Below are 22,685 nucleotides of genomic sequence, written 5' to 3'. Positions count from 1 at the left end.
ACAGTATGCAATAGACCTTAAAGTTCCTCCTAAGGAAGTTTTAGGATCCTTTCTAATGAACTGTGGGTCTGTTTTTTCTCTTTTCAGATAACGAGATAACTTGACACATTATCTTTTATTTGTCTTGGATGCCAATGGCCTCAAATTCAGATTTTACTGAAATAATTTTGTTTACCCTTACGACAAATATATTTCAGTTTCCTGGTTTCCTCTATTTTTATGAACCTTATAATGTCCGAAGTCTATGTTGGAGTTTTAAAAAATAGAATTCTTTTTATATTTAATGGTATTTTTTGGAAAATAATGAATTATTCAGCACAAACTATAAATGCCTCAGAGTATGTTCTAGGACTGTCCTAACAAAAAAACTTTAGTATTCTCTCATTCAAAATTATTTCACTTATTCTTGTCTTTTATTATATATATATATTTTTTTTAATTTCTTTATTGATTAAGGCAGTGGTTGGCAAACTCATTAGTCAACAGAGCCAAATATCAACAGTACAACGATTGAAATTTCTTTTGAGAGCCAAATTTTTTAAACTTAAACTTCTTCTAATGCCACTTCTTCAAAATAGACTCACCCAGGCCATATTTTGTGGAAGAGCCATACTCAAGGGGCCAAAGAGCCGCATGTGGCTCACGAGCCGCAGTTTGCCGACCACGAAATTAAGGTATTGCATATGTGTCCTCATCTCCCCATTACTCCCCAACACCCCCCCACTCATGCCCTCACCCCACTCTTGTCTGTGTCCATTGGTTAGGCTTATATGCATGCATACAAGTCCTTTGGTTGATCTCTCTCTCTTACCCCCACCCTCTCCTATCTTCCCTCTGAGGTTTGACAGTCTGATCGATGCTTCTCTGTCTCTGGATCTGTTTTTGTTCATCAGTTTATGTTGTTCATTATATTCCATAAATGAGTGAGATCATGTGATATTTATCTTTCTCTGACTGACTTATTTCACTTAGCATAATTCTCTCCAGTACCTTCCATGCTGTTGCAAATGGTAAGAACTCCTTTTTTACCGCAGCATAGTATTCCATTGTGTAGATGTACCAAAGTTTTTTAATCCACTCATCAGCTGATGGGCACTTAGGCTGTTTCCAAACTTAGCTATGGTGAATTGTGCTGCTATGAACATAGGGGTGCATATATCCTTTCTGATTGGTGTTTCTAGCTTCTTGGGATATATTCCTAGAAGTGGGATCACTGGGTCAAATGGGAGTTCCATTTTTAGTTTTTTGAGGAAACTCCATACTGTTCTCCACAGTGGCTGCACCAGTCTGCATTACCACCAGCAGTGCACGAGGTAATGCATCCTCGCTAGCACTTGTCATTTGTTGTGCTAGTGCATCCTCGCTAGCACTTGTCATTTGTTGATTTGTTGATGATAGCCATTCTGACAGGTGTGAGATGGTACCGCATTGTCATTTTGATTTGCATCTCTCGGATAATTAGTGACATTGAGCATATTTTCATATGTCTCTTGGCCTTCCTTCTGTCTTCTTTCAAAAAGTTTCTATTTAGGTCCGTTGCCCATTTTTTGATTCGATTGTTTATCTTCCTTTTCTTAAGTTATATGAATTCCCTGTAAATGTTGGAGATTAAACCCTTATGTGTGATAACATTGGTAAATATGTTCTCCCATGCGTGGGTTTTCTTGTTGTTTTGTTTATGGTTTCCTTTGCTGTGACATTTTGATGTAGTCCCATTTGTTTATTTTCTCTTTAGTTTCCATTGCCCTAGGAGCGGTATCAGTGAAGAAATTCCTTCATCATATGTCTGAGATTTTACTGTCTGTGGATTCCTCTAGTATTTTTATGGTTTCCTGTCTTATGTTTAAGTCCTTTATTGATTTTGAGTTTATTTTTGTGTATGGTGTAAGTTGGTGGTCTAGTTTCATTTTTTTTGCATGTATCTGTCCAATTTTCCCAACACCATTTATTGAAGAGACTGTCTTGACTCCATTGTATGTTCATGCTTCCTTTGTCAAATATTAATTGGGTATAGTGGTTTGGGTCAATTTCTGGGTTCTCTATTCTATTCCATTGATCTATATGTCAGTTCTTGTGCCGGTACTAGGCAGTTTTGGGGACAGTGGCCTTGTAATACAGCTTGAAATCTGGTATTGAGATCCCACCTACTTTATTCTTCTTTCTCAGAATTGCTGCAGCTATTCGGGGTCTTTTTTTATTCCAGATGAATTTTTAGAAAGTTTGTTCTAGGGCTGTGAAATATGCCGTTGGTATTTTAATGGGGATTGCATTGAATCTATAGATTGCTTTGGGTAGTATGGACATTTTAATGATGTTGATTCTACCAGTCATTGAACACGGTATGTTCTTCCATCTGTTTATGTCTTCCTCTATCTCTTTTTTCAGTGTCCTGTAGTTTTTCTCATATAGGTCTTTTACCTCCTTAGTTAAGTTTATTCCTAGGTATTTTAATTTTTTTGGTGCGATGGTAAATGGGATTGCTTTTTTAGACTCTCTTTCTGTAAGTTCACTACTGGTGTATAGAAATGCCATAGATTTCTTGGCGTTAATTTTGTATCCTGCTACAATGCCAAATTAATTTATTAAGTCTAATAATTTTTTATGGACTCTTTAGGGTTTTCTATGTACAGTATCATGTCATCTGCGAATAAAGACAGTTTTACTTCTTTTCAAATTTGGGTGCCTTTTATTTCTTCTTCTTGTCTAATTGCAATGGCTGGTACTTCTACTCTGTCAAACAAGAGTGGTGAGAGTGGGCATCCCTGTCTTGTTCCTGTTCTTAGGGGAAGTGGTTTCAGTTTTTGTCCATTGAGTGTGATGTTGGCTGTGGGTTTGTCATATATGGCTTTTATTATGTTGAGGTATGATCCTTCTATTCCCACCTAGCTGAGAGTTTTTATCAAGAAAGGGTGTTGGATTTTGTCAAATGCTTTTTCTGCATCAATTGAGATGACTATGTGATTTTTATCTCTCAATTTGTTTATGTGATGTATCACGTTTATTAATTTGCAGATATTGTACCATCCTTGCATTCCTGGGATAAATCCTACTTGGTCATGGTGTATGATCTTTCTGATGTACTGCTGGATCCGATTTGCTAGAATTTTGTTGAGGATTTTTGCTTCTATCTTCATGAGGAATATTGGCCTGTAATTCTCTTTCATTGTGTTATCTTTATCTGGTTTTGGTATTAGGATGATGCTGGCTTCATAGAAGGAGCCTGGAGTGTTCCTTCCTCTTGAATGTTTTGGAATAGTCTGAGGAGGATAGGTTTTAGTTCTTCCTTGAATGTTTGGTAAAACTCCCCTGTGAAGCCATCTGGCCCTGGGCTTTTGTTTCCTGGAAGTTTTTGAATGACTGCTTCAATTTCCTCCATAGTTATTAGACTATTGAGATTTTTAGAATCTTCTTGATTGAGTTTTGGAAGGTTGTATTTTTCTAGGAATATGTCCATTTCTTCCAGGTTGTCTAGTTTGTTGGAATAGAGTTGTTCATAGTATTTTTTAACAATCCTTTGTATTTCTGTGGGGTCTGTTGTTATTTCGCCTCTTTCATTTCTGATTTTGTTTATTTGGGTCCTCTCTCTTTGCTTCTTGGTGAGCCTGGCTAGAGGTTCATCAATCTTGTTTATCCTTTCAAAGAACCAGCTCTTGGTTTCATTGATCTTTTGTATTGGGTTTTTTTGTTTGTTTTTTTGTTTGTCTCTATGTCATTTATTTCTGCTCTGATCTTTATTATCTCCTTCTGATCACTCTGGGCTTTTCTTGTTGCTCTCTTTCTAATTCTTAGAGTTTTAGAGTTAGATGATTTACTAACATTTTTTCTTGTTTTTTGAGGTAGGCCTGTAGAGCTATGAACTTCCCTCTCAGGACTGCTTTCATTGTGTCCCATAGATTTTGGATTGTTGTGTTTTTATTGTCATTAGTTTCCAGGCTGTTTTTAATTTCTTCTTTGATCTCATGGGTAACCCAATCATTATTTAATAGCATGCTATTCAGCTTCCAAGTGTTTGAGTTCTTTAGATTGTTTTTATTGTAGTTTATTTCTAATATTATGCCATTGTGGTCTGAGAAGATGCTTGGTATGATTTCAATCTTCTTGAATTTGGGGAGACTTTGCTTGTGACCCAATATGTGGTCTATTTTTGAAAATGTCCCATGTGCACTTGAGAAAAATGTGTATTCTGCGGCTTTGGGGTGAAATGTTCTGAAGATGTCAATTAAGTCCATCTGATCTAGTGAGTCATTTAGGATTGCTGTTTCTTTGCTTATTTTTTGTCTAGAGGATTTATCCAATGATGTCAGTGGTGTATTAAAGTCCCCTACTATGATTGTATTGTTGTTGATCTCTCCCTTGATATCTTCCAGGAGTTATTTTATGTATTTGGGTGCTCCTGCATTGGGTGCATATATGTTTATCAGGGCTATATCCTCTTTTTGTATTGATCCCTTTAGTATTTTGAAGTGGCCTTCCTTATCTCTTGTTATGGCTTTCATTTTGAGGTCTATTTTGTCAGATATAAGTATTGCTACCCCAGCTTTTTTTTTCATTTCCATTTGCCTGAAAGATATTTTTCCTCCCTTCACTTTCAGTCTGTGTGAGTCCCTTGTTCTGAGGTGGGTCTCTTGTAGATAGCATATATATGGGTCATGGTTTTTTTTTTTTTATCCATTCAGCCACTCGATATCTTTTGATTGGAGCATTTAGTCCATTTATGTTTAAAGTTATTATTGAAAGGTACTTGTTTGTAGCCATTTCTATTTTTTGTGCCTGTGTTCCTTCTTACCTTTTTATGTCTTCTTTTTACAGCATTCCTTTTAGCATTTCTTACATTGCTGGCTTGGTAGTGATAAACTCCCTTAGCCCTTTTTTGTCTGCAAAGCTCTTATTTCCCCTTCAGTTTTGATTGATAGTCTTGTTGGATAGAGTATTCTTGGATTCAATCCCTTGCTTTTCATCACTTTTTATACTTCCTTCCATTCCTTTCTAGCTTGATGTGTTTCTGTTGAGAAATCATTTGATAATCTGATGGGGGATTCTTTGTAGGTAACTCTCTGTCTCTCTTGCAGCCTTTAAGATTCTCTCTTTGTTGTTAACATTTGCCATTGTAATTATGACTTGTCTTGATGTAGGTCTTTTGGGACTCATCTTGCTTGGGACTCTCTGTACTTATGTAACTTTTTTCTTTGCCATATCAGGGAAGTTTTCTGTCATTATTCCTTCAAATAAATTTTCTAATCCTTGCTGCTCCTCTTGTCCTTCTGGCAGCCCTATTACATGTATGTTACTTCATTTTGTGTTGTTCCAAAGCTCCCTTAGGCTCTCCTCCTGCTTTTTAATTTTTTTCTCCAGTTGCTGTTCAGATTGGTCTTGTTTCTGTACTTTATCTTCTAACTCACTAATTTGTTCCTCTGCTTCTTCAAGTCTACTATTGAAACCTTCTATGGTGTTTTTTTTTTTATTGTAGCTATATCACTTTTCATTTCTTCCTGATTTTTGCATAGGTGTTGATTTTTCTCGTCCAGTGTATGAACTGTACGACCATTACTCTGAATTCTTTTTCTGTCATGTTGCATGCTTCCGTTTCACTTATTTCCTTTCTTGGTGATTCCTCCTTTTCTTTCCTCTGGGGATTGTTTTGTTGTCTCCCCATTCTAACTATCACCAGAAGGTTCAAATGTTGAGTTGCAGGGGCCTGGGCTGCATGCAGTGGGAGCTTTGCACCCCCTGAGTGTCACTGAAGAGCTCTGACACCAAGAGGTGTGGCTGTTGTGGGTTGGTGGGAGCCACGGTCACCCAGGATCAGAGTCACAGGCGCTTAGTGTGGCCTTGTGTGCACACCTAGAATCAGGGACCCTGCCTGCGCCACGCTGAAACAGAGACTCCGCTGGCATGTGCCAAAAATCAGAGTCCCCTAGTGCATGTCAGGAGACAGAGACCCCCTATGTCCATGCCAAGAATCAAGTATCAGAGTCTCTGTTGCTTGGTGAGGTCTCGCGCTGAGAATCAGAGTCCCTGTGTGCTCATGCACCAAGAATTGGAGTCACTGTCTCTTAGTGTGAATGCACTGGGAATCAGGGAACCCAGGCACATACAATGAGAAACAGAGTCTAGTCAATGGTGCTCAGTGCTGCCTCTTGTGTGGAGATTCAGGGTCCCCGATCTGCTTGGGAGACCGGGTTGCACAGTCGTGCTGTGTCAGCGGGAGGTCCACTCTGACCTGCGGAAAACAGCCTTCCATGTGTGCTTGCCCTGAATCAAAGTCAGGTGGCATTACCGCTCAGAGTGGTTGTGGGGTCAGGTCACACGGGTGTGCACTGCGGGGAAACAAACTCCCTGGGTCCATGCACCCATGCTCGAATTCAGCGCTGCTCCCCTGTGTGGGCACAGGGTCTGGTCATGGGAAACAAACTCCCGAGTTCACAGGTCCAGGTTCAAATTCAGTGCAGCCTCCCTGCTTGGATGCAGGGTCTGGTCGTGGGAAATAAACTCCCTTGGTTAGCGCCCCCAGGCTCAAATTCAGTGCTGTCTCCCTGCGTGAGCACGGGATCTGGTCGCGGAAAACAATTTCCCCAAGGTCACGCACCTAGGCTCAAATTCAGGTAGAGCTGCCGCTGCTGTGTGTGGGCAGAAAGCCTGTTTGTGCGGAGAGGGTCTGGCAGTTACTATGTCACTGCTGCAGGGAGGAGGATTGGCTCTGTGACCCACAGAAATCTGCGGTTGGGGTGCCTGGAGTCTTGGTGGCCCTGGGTCTGCAGCTGTGGTCACAGGTCTTTTACCCAAGAGGCTGTAGGTTCCCGGTTTGCTACTGAGACCAGACTGGGTGGTGGCGAGGCCAGGATCCTAGTCTCAAGCAGTTCTGTTCTTCAAGAGGGCATGGTCTCTCTGCTGGCAGTGTCCTCCTCAGAGTGTTTGTGGTGACAGTGAGGTTTTGCCATCTAAGACTGCCCAGTTTGGCAGCCCTTGGAAGACCTGCAGGATCTAACTGTCCCTATTTCACTCACTCACACACACCCACACACATCCACACACTCCTCTATCATTCCCTCACTCTCTCACACACTCTCCCTCCCTACCTTCTTACCGGTCACCATATTTTCAGGGATGCATCTTATTTCACTTGTTTAAGCCTTGTTTCCTGGACTAGAATGTAATTCCTTTGTTTTATATATCGTTTTAAATTCCCCATAGTTTCCAGATCAGTAGTGGGACATAAGCAATGGCGATGAGTACTTGCTGATTGACTAAACCACTGTTTTGCATGTTCTGGGAATAGACGAGGTGCAAGGAAATGAACAGAAAGCAGGATATTCACCTGTCTAATTCTTGACTTCTCGAATGTTAAACATGCTGGCTAAGGTCACTAACATTCTGGGACTTTACACTTGTTAAGTAGGACAGGCCACTGGGGAAAGTGATAAATAACAATTTCCAGATTCACAGAGGTGAGAATAAATGTGGTATTGTGGAAGAGCTTTCAAGTTTGAGAAATCCTTTGTAAACTACAAAGTGTTGTGAAATTCTTTCTCTGGTTTACAACTCCTTGGCTTTACTAAACTTTCACTCCATGCCCCTGATTTAGTTCGAAGGAGGCTATCTTGGTATTTATGAAACCCAGTGTAGATCGGTGCACCTTGTGAGCTGCTGTGTGGCCTGCAAGTGGTCATCTGGGCAGTGGTGCAGTTGGCACCAACATCTGGCTGAGCATGCTTTAATTTAATAATTAAATTCAATTATTAAATTGGATAAGTCAATTAAAGGTTGAATTATTAAACTTTGAGTATCATATACATTTTTTTTCTAGTATAATCTCAAGTATACAGGGGATAATAGCTTAAGGAGAACAAATAAACAGATATTTGATAAACTGAGTAATAAAAAGAAAGCACTTGGTTAAAGTTATATTTGGATTTTAGTGACATTTGATGTTGTCTTTGCATATATTGATTTAATTTGGGGCTCTGGATTGCATTGACCTTTTTCTTATGAAAGTAGTGGTAATTATGTTCTTAGTTTAGATAATTTGAGATAAATAATTATAAATTGGTTCAAAGGCAGTGTGGGGCTGGGGTAGCCAGGGCTGGTCATGGACTGAGTTTAGGTAAGGGAATATTATTACCTTATTTCTTTTGTATTCTCCCTAAGATCTGGCTCTTCATAGGTGCCCCATACTTATTGTTAACTTTCTGGAGGCCCACTGTCATTTGAGAGAGCACCTGGTGGAACTAGCTGCCCTGAGGGGCCCGCCTGTTCTCATGGTGGCTGCCTGTAGCAAGTCTATGGAGGTTTTGATGAGAAGAGGGATTGTAAATACCTTTGTGTAAACAAGTTTCCAGAAAAGGGAGACAAGATAAATGAAAAATAATAATTCAGTTGTCTAGATTCACTTTCTTAGCCTTAACACAGTGCAGAAGTTTTGTTATTTTATTTCAATACTTTCACTCTGCCTGGAGAAAGGCGCCTCCGTACCCCCAAGGGGGATTGTACTCTGTTGAGCAGCGGCCGCCTCCCATGCAGGCACCCCTCCACTTAGTCCCATAGCTCTGCTGACCCTCAGCCTGGGTTTCTATTTTCCATTCACAGATTTTAGAGTATCTGAGTCACCATGATTGGAAGGTAAAGCAATAGCAGTGAGTGACTCTAATTTTATAGAGAAATGGAAAACCCAGCTAGTAACTAAAACTGCCCAGTTCTGTGTACAGTATTTTCTATTGCTGTGCCACACATTGCCACAGACTTGGTGGCTTAAAGTAACACAGATGTATTATGTCGTAGTTTCTTGGTATACCAGAATGTATCATAATAAAAGCATAATATGCTAATTAGACCAGACATCCTTTCAGATGACCTTCCAGATGAAGCCGGGGCTGCAATGGAAGCCTGGGTCCCGGGTGCCAGAGGGAAGCTGGTGTCAGCAGCTGGGAAAAGGAAGGCCTACTCTTGCATGAATTTCATGCATCAGGCCTCTAGTATATTATATTAATACATATATATTAGGTATTACATCATCGTTTCTGTAGGTCTAAAATCTGGGCACTACTCGGTTTTCTGATCAGGGTCTCCTCAGGCTGAAATCAAGGCGTCCCCCTGGGCTGTCCTCCTCTTCCGGAAATCGGGGTGATCTTCCGACTGCCCTGGTGCTGGCAGAATTTATTTCTGAGGTCTCATTTCCTTGTTGGCTCTGAGCTCTTGGAGGTTGCCCACATTTCTTGCCATATGACCTCTTCATCTTCAAACCAGAAACAGTGTGACAAATCCTTCTTATAACTAGCCAGGGAAAACTGCAGGCCTTTACTAGTAAAAGTCTCAGTGGTTAGATTGGCCACCCAGGTAATCTCCCTGTCTCAAAGTCATCTGTACCACTTGACATTACCTAATCACGGGAGTAAAATCCATCGCATTGGCAGACCTGGCGGCTGTCCAGCGTGGGGATATCTGAGAATTCTGCCTGCCCCACTGTTCTTTTGCAGCTGAAGGGAAACTGCTTATCCCGAAGACGAGCATTAGGCCTACACTGGGGCCCTGGGGGATGCAGAATGCACACAAGCCCTCTCTGCCACTTCACAGCTTGCAAAGCATGTCCACACCTGTGACCCCATTTCCCCTAAAAAAGAGAAGCTCTGCCACCTTTTCATTTCATATGTGAGGAAACTGCAGCTCAAAGAGGTTAAAAGATTAACCCCAGATGACACACCTAGTGACTTGAAGCTGGGACTTCTGACTCAGAATGAGACCCTCTGGCTCTAAGACCAGAACTTTCTCTGTGGCATGTCTCTTCCTCAAGAATCTTATCCTTGGGAAGACCAAATGAGACACAGAAAACAGATGAAGATCAAGGAAGAAATATATAGTGTTGGTTTTTAATGCAGCTTAAGTTCAAGGGCAGTGTGGGGCTGGGTTAGCTGGGGATGCTGGATGGGCACTGAACACAGGTATGCAGAGGGGAAAAAGGAGGGGCAGGCTAGGGGACAGTTGAGCAAAGGCAGGAACATGCAAAATGTGTTGTGGGAGCAGGAGGGATCCCTTCAAAGGGTTAATGACCTGTCAGAGAGCCCCAGCAATTTGCTGTGGGGTGTTAGACATTAGGGAACTGCTGTGCTTTTTCACTGGAGGGTGTTTTAAAATAGCAGTGTTTTAATGGGGAGTTGGTGGTTCACATAACCTTTCATCCACTCAGCAATTTCATGCCTGACTATATGCCCTAGGCCCATTAATGAATCATGAAATCAATTTATTGGTTGTGAACAGCAATTAAACTATAGAATAGAATGGAATGGAATATATTAAAGGACAGAGGATTCAATAAGGATCATTAATATTAGTTCTTGAAACAGTTCCACTTTGTGTATGTACATATTTTGTGTTTTGTATACTGTGTTTTGTATTTTGTACACAGTATACTGTGATATAAAATATATTTCTTACTCTGGGTTGCTGTCAAAAGGTTTGGAAAATCCTGCCCAGAGAAAGTCTTGCATATGGGTACACAGAAATTAGTGCAGGGACGTCGCCGGCAGCACTGCCCATAATCGTTAGCAATTGGGAACACTCTCGATATTTATCCAGAGAATAGATAAGTAAGCTGTGGGTTATGCATGTAATGAAGTACAGACTAGCAGTTCAAAAAAGAAACTAAAGCCACATGAATCACCATGGACAAAAAAACAAAGATATAAGAAAAAATGGTTTCTGAATTATATATATACTAGAGGCCCGGTGCACGAAATTCATGCACGGAGGGGGGGCTTGTCCCTCAGCCCAGCCTGCACCCTCTCCAATCTGGGACCCCTCGAGGGATGTCCGACCAGGGATCGGGCCTAAACGGGCAGTCGGACATCCCTCTCACAATCCAGTACTGCTGGCTCCCAACTGATCACCTGCCTGCCTTCCTGATTGCCCCTAATCGTTTCTGCCTGCCAGCCTGATCACTCCCTAACCACTCCACTGCCAGCCTGATTGATGCCTAACTGCTCCCCAGCCAGCCTGTTTGCCCCCAACTTCCCTCCTCTGTTGGCCTGATCACCCCTAACTGCCCTCCCCTGCAGGGTTGATCGCCTCCAACTGCCCTCCCTTGCAGGCCTGGTGCCTCCCAACTGCCCTCCCCTGCTGGCCATCTTGTGGTGGTCATCTTGTGTCCACATGGGGGCAGGATCTTTGATCACATGGGGGCAGCTATATTGTGTGTTGCAGTGATGGTCAATCTGCATATTACTCTTTTATTGGATAGGATAGAGGCCTGGTGCATGGGTGGGGGCTGACTGGTTTGCCCTGAAGGGTGGGGGTTCCCTTGGGGCATGGGGCGGCCTGAGCGAGGGGCCTGTGGTGGTTTGCAGGCCGGCCACGCCCCCTGGTGACCAAAGAGGAGGCCCTGGTATCTGGAATTTATTTACCTTCTACAATTGAAGGTAAATACTTTGTAGCCTGGAGCAAAGCCAAGCTTGCTGCTTGCTCCGAGGCCAGCAGCGATTTCTGTTGGAGTTAATTCACCTTCTATAATTGAAACTTTGTAGCCTTGAGTGGAGGCTTAGGCCAGCAACAGGATGGCTTCTTTTGTTACGATGGAAACCCAAGCCTCCCTCCTGCTCTCGGTGGCTGTAGCCATCTTGGTTGGGTTTATTTGCATATTTGCTCCTGATTGGTTGGTGGGTGTGGCTTGGCTGGTGGGCGTGGCTTAGGTGTAGCAAAGGTGCAGTCAATTTGCATATTACTCTATTATTAGGTAGGATTATATAAAATTTAAAAACATACAAAACAATGAATTATTTATGGGTCTACACATAGTAGTAGGAGTATATACTAGTACACTCATGGCATTGATAACAGCAAACCAAGGATAGTGGTTATGGCTGGTGGAGCAGAGCGGGGAATGGGACCAGGAGACAGCCTTTCACCTGCACTGGTTGTGTTAAATCTGGGCAGTGGGAACTCATGTTTTGCAGTATGGTTCCCTCTATTTGTCTGCAGGCTTGAAGTGTTCCTTAATACATGTGTTTAGAGCAGAATGGTAGGGTAGTTCATGAGCCAGGCTGGGCAGAGACTGATTTATGACTTGCAGTGGTATAGCTTTGAGCCATGCAGTCCGGACAAGGTAACAGGAAGAGGAGGCATTCTCACACAGTGTCTGAGAGCAGTAATAATAATAATACCTTGTGTTTTAGAAGGGCTTTTCAAAATAGAAAACCAATTCTACAGGCGTCTTCTCATTTTATGGTCACAAAATAGGTAGGGCTGTTGTTTGTTATTATAAACCTCAGAAAGGTGAAATTTAGAGAAAGTGAATGACTTGGCCAGACAAGACATACTGTGTAGTGAATGGGGAATTGAATCTGGTCCACTCATGGTTTTTCACTCTTTCAGGACTGGCATGTGGGGCCCACATTTGGCCAAAGCCCAAGTATCAGTCTTTAAATCTCTGTTTTTCTTGTGTGTGTATCACCAACCCGTGCCCATGTGATAGAAAGATTTTGGTTGTGGAGACACCTTCAACTCCCAAGAAGCTAGACCGCTGCTGTAACGGTCCTCTTGGTGCCCTTCCACCTTAGTGTTACGAAGCAGGTCATGGCCTGGGCTTCCCTGCTGGTCCTGTGGCCTGCCCCGTGTGGGACAGATGGCACTGCAAGGACTCTAAGGGGGAACACCTGTAGCTTCGTGCTGGCAGAGCTGCAGGAATGTCAGAGGGCAGCTGTTGGGGGAATGAAGCCTGGTGCAACCTCTGCAAGAATGTTTGCAACCAGCCCATTTGTGGGAAGTGATGTTTAGACTGGAGCCAGATGTTTTCCTTAGGAAAAAAATGTCAACAGACATCTCCCATATACTGAGAATGAACAAACAAAAAGTGGATGTGTAACAGGAAGAGACAAGTAATGTGAATGGTATTGTTCAGAAATGGTTTCACTACATAAATAATGGAAGAAAATGCAGAAATAAATGTTTGTAGGTCTAATGTGTGATAGGCTCCATGTCAGGCTTTTATGAACATTATCTCATGTAGTTTTCCCAACAATCCTATGAGGCAAGTGTCAGTATCCCTCAATTCAAAGACAAAGAAGCAAGAGCTAAAACTTTAGCTTGTTTGCCCAGCCCAACATCACTGGGGCAGACCCTGTAGCCAGAATTGGAACTAGAGTTTTGCTTCGATGCTCACAGTGTTTCCTCTATATTATGCAGCAATAAAATTGAAAGAGAAAATAACAGACATTTATAAGCCAACATGTGGTTACCATGTACAGAAGTAGATTTGGGAGGGCTTGGTGTCCTGGGCTAGGAGACCTTTCCAGGTTTTGGTCAGACAGCTGTCCAGGTGAATGCTCTGCTCTTGCATGTGTCATCCAGCACGCGGCGCACGAGGGCAGAGAGCAAGAGGCTGCTGGCGGCCCCCAGGTGCCCTGCTGCCCAGGACACAGCCACAGGGTCCTGCTGCCCAGAAGCTGAGCAGTGACTTCTCTGTAGAGGGCAGGGAGAAGCCATTCATCTGGCACCACAAGTCAAAATGCAGAACTCATTTTCCCATGGAGACCATGCCCTCTGGCCTGCAGGGACAGAATCCTCCGTATTGGGTTCTGGCCTGCAGTGACAGAATCCTCCGGATTGCCTTTTTATGGGCAGGTCTGGGAGCCCGGTCACCATGTATAACATACATTCTATGGGCAATGTGTTCATAGTTTAGCTTTCAAATGGAAGTTTGGACTATAGCCTGCCCATAAATTGGAGGAATATTGAGCTTTGAGGTGTTAAGGGCCTGGTTTCCAATGCTGACGGCAGGAGACGGGGAGTGACACTTAGTGATTCATAGGCACGAGGGCTGTATGAGGCTGTGCTGGGGGCTCTACGTGGTTTGTGGGGGAGGGGGGAACTGGACTCACAGAGAGATCAGTTAACTTTTCCAAGGGTATACAGCTAGGGAGAATTGAGGTCTGAAGCTCAAGTTCTTTCCAGGAGTCAGATCAAATCTAGACCAAATGAAGAAGTCAGCAGAGGCCCTCCTGCCTCTAGTTCTCCTGTCCTCGGCCTTGTCCCACAGCATCATTAAGATAAAAGAACCCACAGGAAAGCTATGGGCAGCCTTTTAAAAACACACTAAGTCCCTGGAGAGACTGTGGCATCCACAAGATGGTTATGCCCTTTCCCCCACTCACTGTATCATCTCCCTTTCTCCTCTGTGTCTAGCTGGAAATTGTTACTATCTAATCGGTGACAGTTCAGAGTCACCAAGAGAGGAGGCCAATGGGAAGGGGGAAGGTGCTCAAGAACAGGAAGGACAAGAGCAGGTAATGGAGTGGGATGGATAGAAGTGAGCTCCGTGGCGGTGCTGAGCGCACACACAGTAGGTTTGTCTTTTCCTCCCTCTGCACCTTCAGCCACCCACTGGATTGCTGGCTCTGCTTGCCCCAGGCTAATTCAAAGCCTGCACGGATCTCTTTTGAGCTGGGATGTCTACCCCTCTCTGAGCCAGCCTCTTCCCTGGCCCAGAAGGATCCAACCTGACCCAGGTGTGAGCAGGTGATCCAGTCTTCCCAAATCAAAGCAGTTCCCATGCTGCTGCAGATGGAGACCTGAGGCCTCCTTTTTGAAGTCTCAGTGGCCTCCCTCGCATTGGCAACAGACATGTGAAGGTGTTGCTCCAGGCCCCTCATCCTCCTGCCTCTATTTTTCCAGCCAGCATAACCCACTCCCTACAATGTCTCAGTCTTGTGTGATGTGCTGGAGCAGAAAGGAAAATAAGATATAGTCTTGGTCTGCTGGAGGATTGCACGAGAGAGAGAGGGTGAGACGTATTTTTATGCTAAGGAAGACACAAAGGGTTGGGAGCAGAGAGAAGTGAGTAGCTGAGTCTCCTTGAGATTAGGGAATTGAGAAGCCTTCTCTGAAGAGATGACATCTGAGCTGGGCATTGAAGAAGGAGGAAGCATTTGCCAGCTACGTAGTGCTGAACAGTTCCAATGGTAGGAGTAGGTGGGGAGGGTATGGTGTGAACAAAAGTAGTTCGGAGTTGCTGGAGGATAGAGGTCAGGGATGAGCTGAGTTTGGAAAGTCAGGTGACATTGTTACTAAACTAAATGTATGGGCTTCTCTCTTTAATCAGACTGGAGTGGGACGCTATGTGGTGGTGCTGGAAAGGCACTGAGGCAGAGAGCCCTGGAAGTCAGACACTGTTAATTTTAGTGAGCAGTATGGTTAGAGCTTTAGAAATTCAGAGAGCCTGAAATTGCACGTGTGTACACACAAGTCAGGAGGAAGTGTCCTTTACTGATTCTTGTATTTCCAGAGTCCTGTTAATAATTAACCGCACTCGTACTGCACATTCTCCCCTCAATTATTAGAGCAGAAGAATCCCATCACCCCAAGGTCTGCTAGTTCAATACCCACGATTTGAAGATGGTAGGTACTGTTATACCCATTCTACACACAGGAAACCAAGACCCAGAGAAGCCAAGGCACTTGCCCAAGGTGAGTGTACGTAGCAGAGAAGCTTTCGAGCCTGTTTGTATAACTGCACGTGTTGGTTTCACTGGAGAGACGGCACAGCTTTTTGGGTGACTGTTTCAGCCTCTCCTATCCCTTCAAGTTGGGATATGAGTCCTCTGTCCAACCATCACTATTTTCTTTCCCAGCAAAGGTTCTGTTTAGGTTTTTTGTTTGTTTGTTTTTAAATCACAACCAGAATGGCCTTGCGGTATTCCCTGTTTGTGTTTCTGTTTCTTATGAGTATTCATTCCATCTTTTATTAAAAACATCTTCTTTTGATAAATCACTGAGTGATGAGTGAAACTTTGAGGCAACTTTGGTTTGAGGGGAGAGTGACCTTCCGCAAATGACATGGTGTACGCCACCTCTCTGTGGGCAGACATGTAGTCAAAATCATGACATCATGGGGTTTTCCTTTTCTCTCTTTTCTCCAAGTACAAATACAGGAAGGTAATTTCCAAAGGCTCTTTATCATGAACAAAGAAAAATCTTCCACCACATTCCCGAAGTAGCCATCGGTTCTCTAACCCAATAAATGCATTAAATATCCACCTTCTAGAACGTGATGTGAAGAGTTTTGTATTTTATAAACTGTGAGTTGCCATTCAGGTTGTACTTAGTAACACTGGGTCCACAGGGACACACCAAGATACTTAGTTTGGCCCTGGCTGGTGTGGCTCAGTTGGTTGATTGTCGTCCTGTACACCAAAAGGTTTCCAATTCGCTTCCCCATCAGAGCACATACCCAGGTTTCGGGCTTGATCCCAGTAGGAGGCATGCAGGAGGCAGCCAACTGATGTGGCTCTCACATCAATGTTTCTCCCTCTCTCAAAAAGAAAAAAAAAAAGGTATTTAGTTTTATCTCATTACTCCAGATGGAGACACTTGCTGGGGCTCTGAGTTTGAATGTTTCCTGGTGTAGAAGAGGCCTGGATTGACACTTGCTTGGATAGTGCCTTTCACACTCCGTTTGGCCAACCTGTTAGTGATGGAACCATTTTCTGCTTGTTTCCTGTTGTGCATGTGGGGTGGGAACCCTGCAGGCTTCCTACCTGGGGAAGGACGGTGCCCTGTTTGGGGAGCTCAGAGTGCAGGGAGGTGGAAGAGTGGTGGGGGTTTGCTGGGCCCTGGTTGACCCTGGCCCTCCCTGCTTGGAATGCTGTTGTCTAAGAGCTGCAGCCAGAGAGATGGGAACGAAGGAAAGCAGCCAAGAAACATCGAAGCCACAGGCTTTGGGGAACAAAGCTGGGTGGGCAAAGGGGAACTATTGCTAAAGCAAAATATTTAACTAACTTTCACTTTTTTCTTTCAGTTCAAATTTCTTGCTTGCAAGTTTAGCTTTGAAGACGTTTCTTTTCTTAATGTTCCAACAATATTGTTCTTTTCATCTTGTTTTGGGGTGGAACTTAGACTATTTAGATTATTTCTAAATTACAGCATCACATCTCTCAGATTCCTTGGTGTGCTTTCGTCACAGGTCCTCTTTGGTGCTACCCGGAATCTCCTTTCTCCAACAGGTGAGAGCCTGTCAGTGTAAAAGTAACCTGGCTAACACTGACAGGGTGGATCTTTAGTGTCTGGTATGTGTTTTGCAAATTTTCAGAGAATTGCTAAATAGATTATATATATTTACTAGGGGCCCAGTGCATGAATTCGTGCACCTTGAAAGGAACTGTGGGCCACAAGGCTGCGGTGGGCACAGGGGCGGGTCTCGGCCCATCTGCCGTGCCCCCGCCCGGCCCCTCCAGCCGTGGCCCCCCGTCCTCTCTCTGCCAGCAGCCCCGCTCCCGCCGCACCCACACACTGATGGCACTGGCCCCGCTCACACCTGCTGACAATGTAGAGCGATTGGGGCTGGCAACATCAGTGGATGTGAGAGGTGGCTGTCAGCCCCGATCACCCCTTAGGAGCAGGGGTAGGTGGAGAAGCCCTGAGGGGCAATCGGTACGGGAAGCCACTGCTCACACCCGCTGCTGTGCCGAGCAGTGGGGGCCAGTACCAGGCACCGGCAGCAGGTGTAAGTGGCAGCTCCAGCACCAGCAGTGGGTGCGGGTGCCGGGCAGGACCGCAGTGCACAGGAGCAAAGAATTTCCAGTAACCACCAGAAGCTCGCCCCAAAGACAGCGACCAGTGCCCCGCCTTGGTCTGGCACCCCCACTCACCTGCTCCACCATCCCACCATGGCTGATGCCCACCATGGTCTGCACTCTGCCACCTGCTGCCGATGCCCGCCATGTTCCACACATGCCCCCTGGTTGGTCAGCGCATGTCATAGTGACCAGTTGTTCGGTTGTTCCACTGTTTGGTCTATTTGCATATTAAGGTTTTATATATATATAGATAATAGGTGCAGTTTCTTCCAACTCTTAATATAGAATATTTATGCCAGTCCTTTCTATAGACAATGCACGCTGTAAAGAACATGCTAAGAGAAGTCTTTATCTATATATACAAAAGGCTAATATGCAAAGTGTCCCCTTGGGAGCTTGACCAGGAGACCGGGAGTTCTATTGCTCACTGTGATGTGCACTGACCACCAGGGGGCAGCATGGAACAAAGGGAGGCCCTCGCGGGCAGCTGGCAGCCAGGTAAGGGATGCCCCGGCTGGCAGCAGAAGGAAGTCCCTGGTGGCAGCCAGAAGGCTTCAATCGGCCCTGATCACCAGCCAGGACTAGGGACCCTACCCATGCATGAATTTCAAGCACTGGGCCTCTAGTAAGGACAATAAGATAAGATGTATACTAAGAAAGGGAAAAAAAGCTTTTCACCAAAAATCATGTTTTCAGGGAACACACCGATTTCCCTCGGAAGAACAAGATGAGACACTCTCTGGAGAGTCCAACGTTGTGCTTCGGTGAATTGGTTTCTCTCGCATACTCCCCCCAAGTCATTAGATGACACGGGTTTTAACAAGCTCCACACCACGTGTGAGAAGAGCCTCTTCCATCCATGGCCTCCCCATGTGGGAGAGCAGATCCCACCCCCAGCCCCCAAGCTCGACTCTGATCCCCTAGGCTGTGCATGTGGTGCACCTTATCAGGGAACACCCCTGTGTCAGCCCCAAAAGTAGTGAGTTCAGGATCCCCCTTGAATTGCTTTTCCTTCTTCCCTCAGACACTTAGTGAGTGCCTGCTGCGAGTCAGATGCTGTCTGGGACCCTGACTCACCTAGATGAACAAACCGCATTCAGGCCTTCAAAGTGCCCCCAGACTGTGGGGAAGTAGGAACAGGCGGGCTGAGTAAGGAGGAAGGCAATTGAGAGAGGTAGGAAGGGCTGTGTGGGAGGGCCAAGCCCCTCACAGTGAGGTTAGACCTGAAGGACTGGTAAGAATTGGTCAGGTAGATGAGTGAGAAAGGCCTTCAAGGCCAGGAGAGCAAGAGAAAGAACCAAGAGCAGAAGGAATCCAGCCCATGATGTGTTTGGAAAGTGACAATTACTCTTTCACTACCTAGAATGAGGACAGGGCTTGGCAAGTTCCACGATAGTCATTCAGCATGTGAGGTTCAAGAACAGCCCGGGTTTAAATCCCCTCTCACCTCTCACAAACCAGATAACCTTGGATGGCAACTGTCTCACAAGATTGCTGAGTGCTTATTGTTTCTCTTAGAAGTTATTTCGCAAAGACAACCTAGCTGAAGTTCCACCCGTTTCGTGACACCTTTCTCAGCTCCTCAAACTTGCTCTGACTTCTTTATTTTCTCTGAATCCCACTTGCACGTTCTGTCAGTATTTATCCAGTTGGGACCACTCAAAAACCTTAGTAAATTCCTAAATAACATTGGGTACAAGTATTTTGTGTGGTTTAGTCTTGTCTCACTAACTAAATTGTAAATCTTGGTGATTGGGGGCCAGGTTTGGTGTTTCTTTGAGTTCAGTCTCTGTCTGGCACAGGGCGATGCTGGTTACACAGTATGTACAAGGCAAACATTGACTGCTTTGTTGTGGCTTTATCCCTTCAAGTGGAAATATGGATGGTTGTCCAAGTCCTCTGGGCTGATGTTACCACATTCTGTTGTTCCTTCATCCATGGGGTCACAGACTGAGCCCTATTACGCCCTTACTCATCATAATGCTTTCTCTTAGCTCCTAAATTTGAGGCTCAGACTCATGAAAACTGTTCTGACCAGACCTTGGTCTCCCGGGAGGTCTTGGAAATGCTGTGAGTATCTCAAGGATGGGAAGGATCTGAAAACAGGAGCCCTGCCCAAGTCAGAACGCAGGGTCATTGCACTCCAGTTCGGTGCATGCATTCCCGTCAATGTCTCGCTCATTTTCTTCATGTAACCCGATGAGCGTTTTTCAGTAAGAACGGTTACATTCTGCCAATCAGTGGTTTGGGTGGACACTGGCAGGCCCAGGGGAATGTGTGCGTCCAGGGGTGCGCGTGGCCGCCCTGCACGTGTGGGGAGGCTCCCTTTGTGCCTGCGGACTGGGAGTTGCATAAAGCCCCAGTGTCTCCACCACATGCACCCCAATATGAGGAGTGCCTTCTCAGTGGCAGAGCTACAAATCTCACTGTGATGCAACTCTGGCTCTGTTTTCCTGTGAGTGCTCACATCTCAGATTCTGAAACAGCCAGGCTTGGTTAGTATCATCTTTCCATTATGATTCCATCTGATGAAAGCCTAATTTCCCTTCCAAAGTGCAAAGTGACTGAGCATTAAAAAAATCTTTTTTTAAAGACTAAAACAGCAATTAAGATTTTATAGCAATGTGGCCTTGGGAAAATATCACTAATTAGCTATATCAATACTGTGGATCAGACAGTAACCTGTGCAAGACTGCCACCAGACAGCGCTGCCTGGATTCCAAAGCCTTACCTTCTCCTTGGAGTGTCTGGCCCCTAGCCTTCCAGTGGTCAGATCTTATCATCACTTCGCACCTCGGCTACCCCCTCCTCCAGGAGGCCTTCTCTGGTCTTCGACATGTTCCCCTCTGAACTCCCAGAAGGCTTTTTTTTTTTTTTTTTTTGCTCTTCTCTTGGAACCCTTATTTTCTTCTTTGTCCTATCTTAATACATGCCTCAGTGAATTTTACTCTTCTGTAAGGTCTTAAGGAAAGAGGCTGTGTCTTCCTAATCATTATAATTCCTATTAGAGGTCTGGAGCACGAAATTCGTGCACTGGGGGCGGGGGTCCCTTAACCCGGCCTATGCCCTCTTATGTCCGGGACCCTTCAGGGGATGTCCACCTGCCAGCGGGCCTAAGCCAGCAGGCGGACATTTCTCTCACAGTCTGGGACCCCTCGCTCCTTACCGCTCACCTGCTCGCTGCTCCTTACCACTCGGCTCACTGCTCCTTAGCCCAGCTTCTGGCTGAGTGGCGCTCCCCTTGTGGGAGTGCAATGACCACTAGGGGGCAGCTCCTGCATTGAGCATCTACCCCCTGGTGGTCAGTGCACATCATAGCGACCAGTCATAACAGTCAGACTTTTATTATATAGACTAGAGGCCCGGTGCATGAAATTCGTGCACGAGAGGAGGGTCCCTCAGCCCGGCCTGTACCCTTTCCAATCAGGGACCCCTCAGGGGATGTCCTACTGCCAGTTTGAATTGGGCCTAAGCCGGCAGTCGGACATCCCTCTCACAATCCGGGACCACTGGCTCCTAACCACTCGCCTGCCTGCCTGCTTGATTTCCCCCCAACTGCCCCTCTGCCAGCCTGGTTGCCCCCCAACTGCCCCCATGCTGGCCTGGTCGCCCCCCCAACTGCACCCCTGCCAGCCTGGTTGCCCCCCAACTGTCCCCCTGCTGGCCTGGTCACCCCCTAACTGCCTGGAAAGAAGTCAGAAGATGTCCAGTCACCCAGTCTAATTAGCATATTACCCTTTTATTCGTATAGATAATACCTAGCATTGTGCCTTACATACACAAGACACTTTTTAAATATTTGGGGTGAAGAGGTAAAAAATGAGTGATTGGGAATTAATTGAACTATCATACTCAATCATTTTGTTTTGTTTTTATAGTTGTCATTTCATTTTATTGGGATATAATCTACACTAACAAAAGAGTAAGATGCAAATTGACTGTACCTTCATGACGCCCACCAGCCAATCAGGAGTATGCAAATTAATCCAACAAAGATGGTGGGTTAATTTGCATACGCAGGTGCCTAGCAGCGGGGGGCGGGGTGTTTGCGTTGTTGCCATGGTGGTGACGCAGGCATTCCGCACTACCCCAGCTTCTCTGGGCCTCTGGGCAGTGTGGGAAGGCGGAAAGGCGGCTCCTGGCTGGAGAAAAAAGGCAGCTCCAGCCGGAGCGAAGGCAGTGCTGACAGCCAGGGGAAGGAAGGCCCGTTCTTGCACAAATCTTCATGCATCGGGCCTCTAGTTGATATATAAAATTGTATTAGTTTTATGTGTACAAATATATACATATATATGATTACCACAATAAGTTTAGTTAATGTCTATCACTTCACATAGTTACAACTTTTTTCTTATGATAAGAACTTTTATGAAAACTTTTAGGTTTACATACAGCAATCTAACTTTAGATGTGTTGGACATTATATCCCTAGAAATTGTTATCTTATAACTGGGAGTTTGTAAAATATTCAACCATTTTTAATGAGCTTCATGACTGGTTCATGACTATGTTGTCTGATCATGATGATGGCGATTAAAATAGTGACTATGGCCATTATTAGCTGAACACTTGTTACATTCTTCAAACTGTGATAAGAACTTTATATATTACTAGAGGCCTGGTGCACAAAATTTGTGCACGGGGGGGGGGTGCAGAGGTGGCCCACAGCCTAACCTGCACCCTCTTCAATCTGGGACCCCTCAGGGGATGTCCGGTTTAGGCACAATCCCTATGGACCTAAACCAGCAGTCAGACAACCCTCTCACAATCTGGGACTGCTGGCTCCCAACTGCTTGCCTGCCTGCCTGCCTGCCTGCCTGCCTGCCTGATTGCCCCTAACCATTTCTGCCTGCCAGCCTGATCACCCCCTAACCACTCCCCTGCCAGCCTGATTGACACCTAACTGTTCCCCTGCCAGCCTGATCACCCCCAACTGCCCTCCCCTGCCAGCCTGATCTCAGCCCCAACTGCTCTCCCCTGCCAGTCTAGTTGCCCCCAACTGCCCTCCCCTGCCGACCTGGTCGCCCCCAACTGCCAATCCTGCCATCCTTGTTGCCCCCAACTGCCCTCCCCTGCTGGCCTGGTCGCCCCTAATTGCCCTCCCCTGCTGGCCTGATGGCCCACAACTGC

At 45.2% G+C, this 22,685-nt stretch overlaps 1 protein-coding gene across 2 annotated transcripts in view; it reads left to right on the top strand.

Annotated features, from left to right (window-relative positions):
* Positions 1–22,685, top strand: part of THSD4 (thrombospondin type 1 domain containing 4) — a 764,623-nt gene that overhangs the window by 501,144 nt on the left and 240,794 nt on the right. The gene's annotated exons all lie outside the window — the stretch shown is intronic.

This window comes from Eptesicus fuscus, chromosome 2 (assembly GCF_027574615.1).
Source record: "Eptesicus fuscus isolate TK198812 chromosome 2, DD_ASM_mEF_20220401, whole genome shotgun sequence".
Taxonomy (NCBI): Eukaryota; Metazoa; Chordata; class Mammalia; order Chiroptera; family Vespertilionidae; genus Eptesicus; species Eptesicus fuscus.
This window is presented reverse-complemented; position numbering and strand designations above follow the sequence as displayed.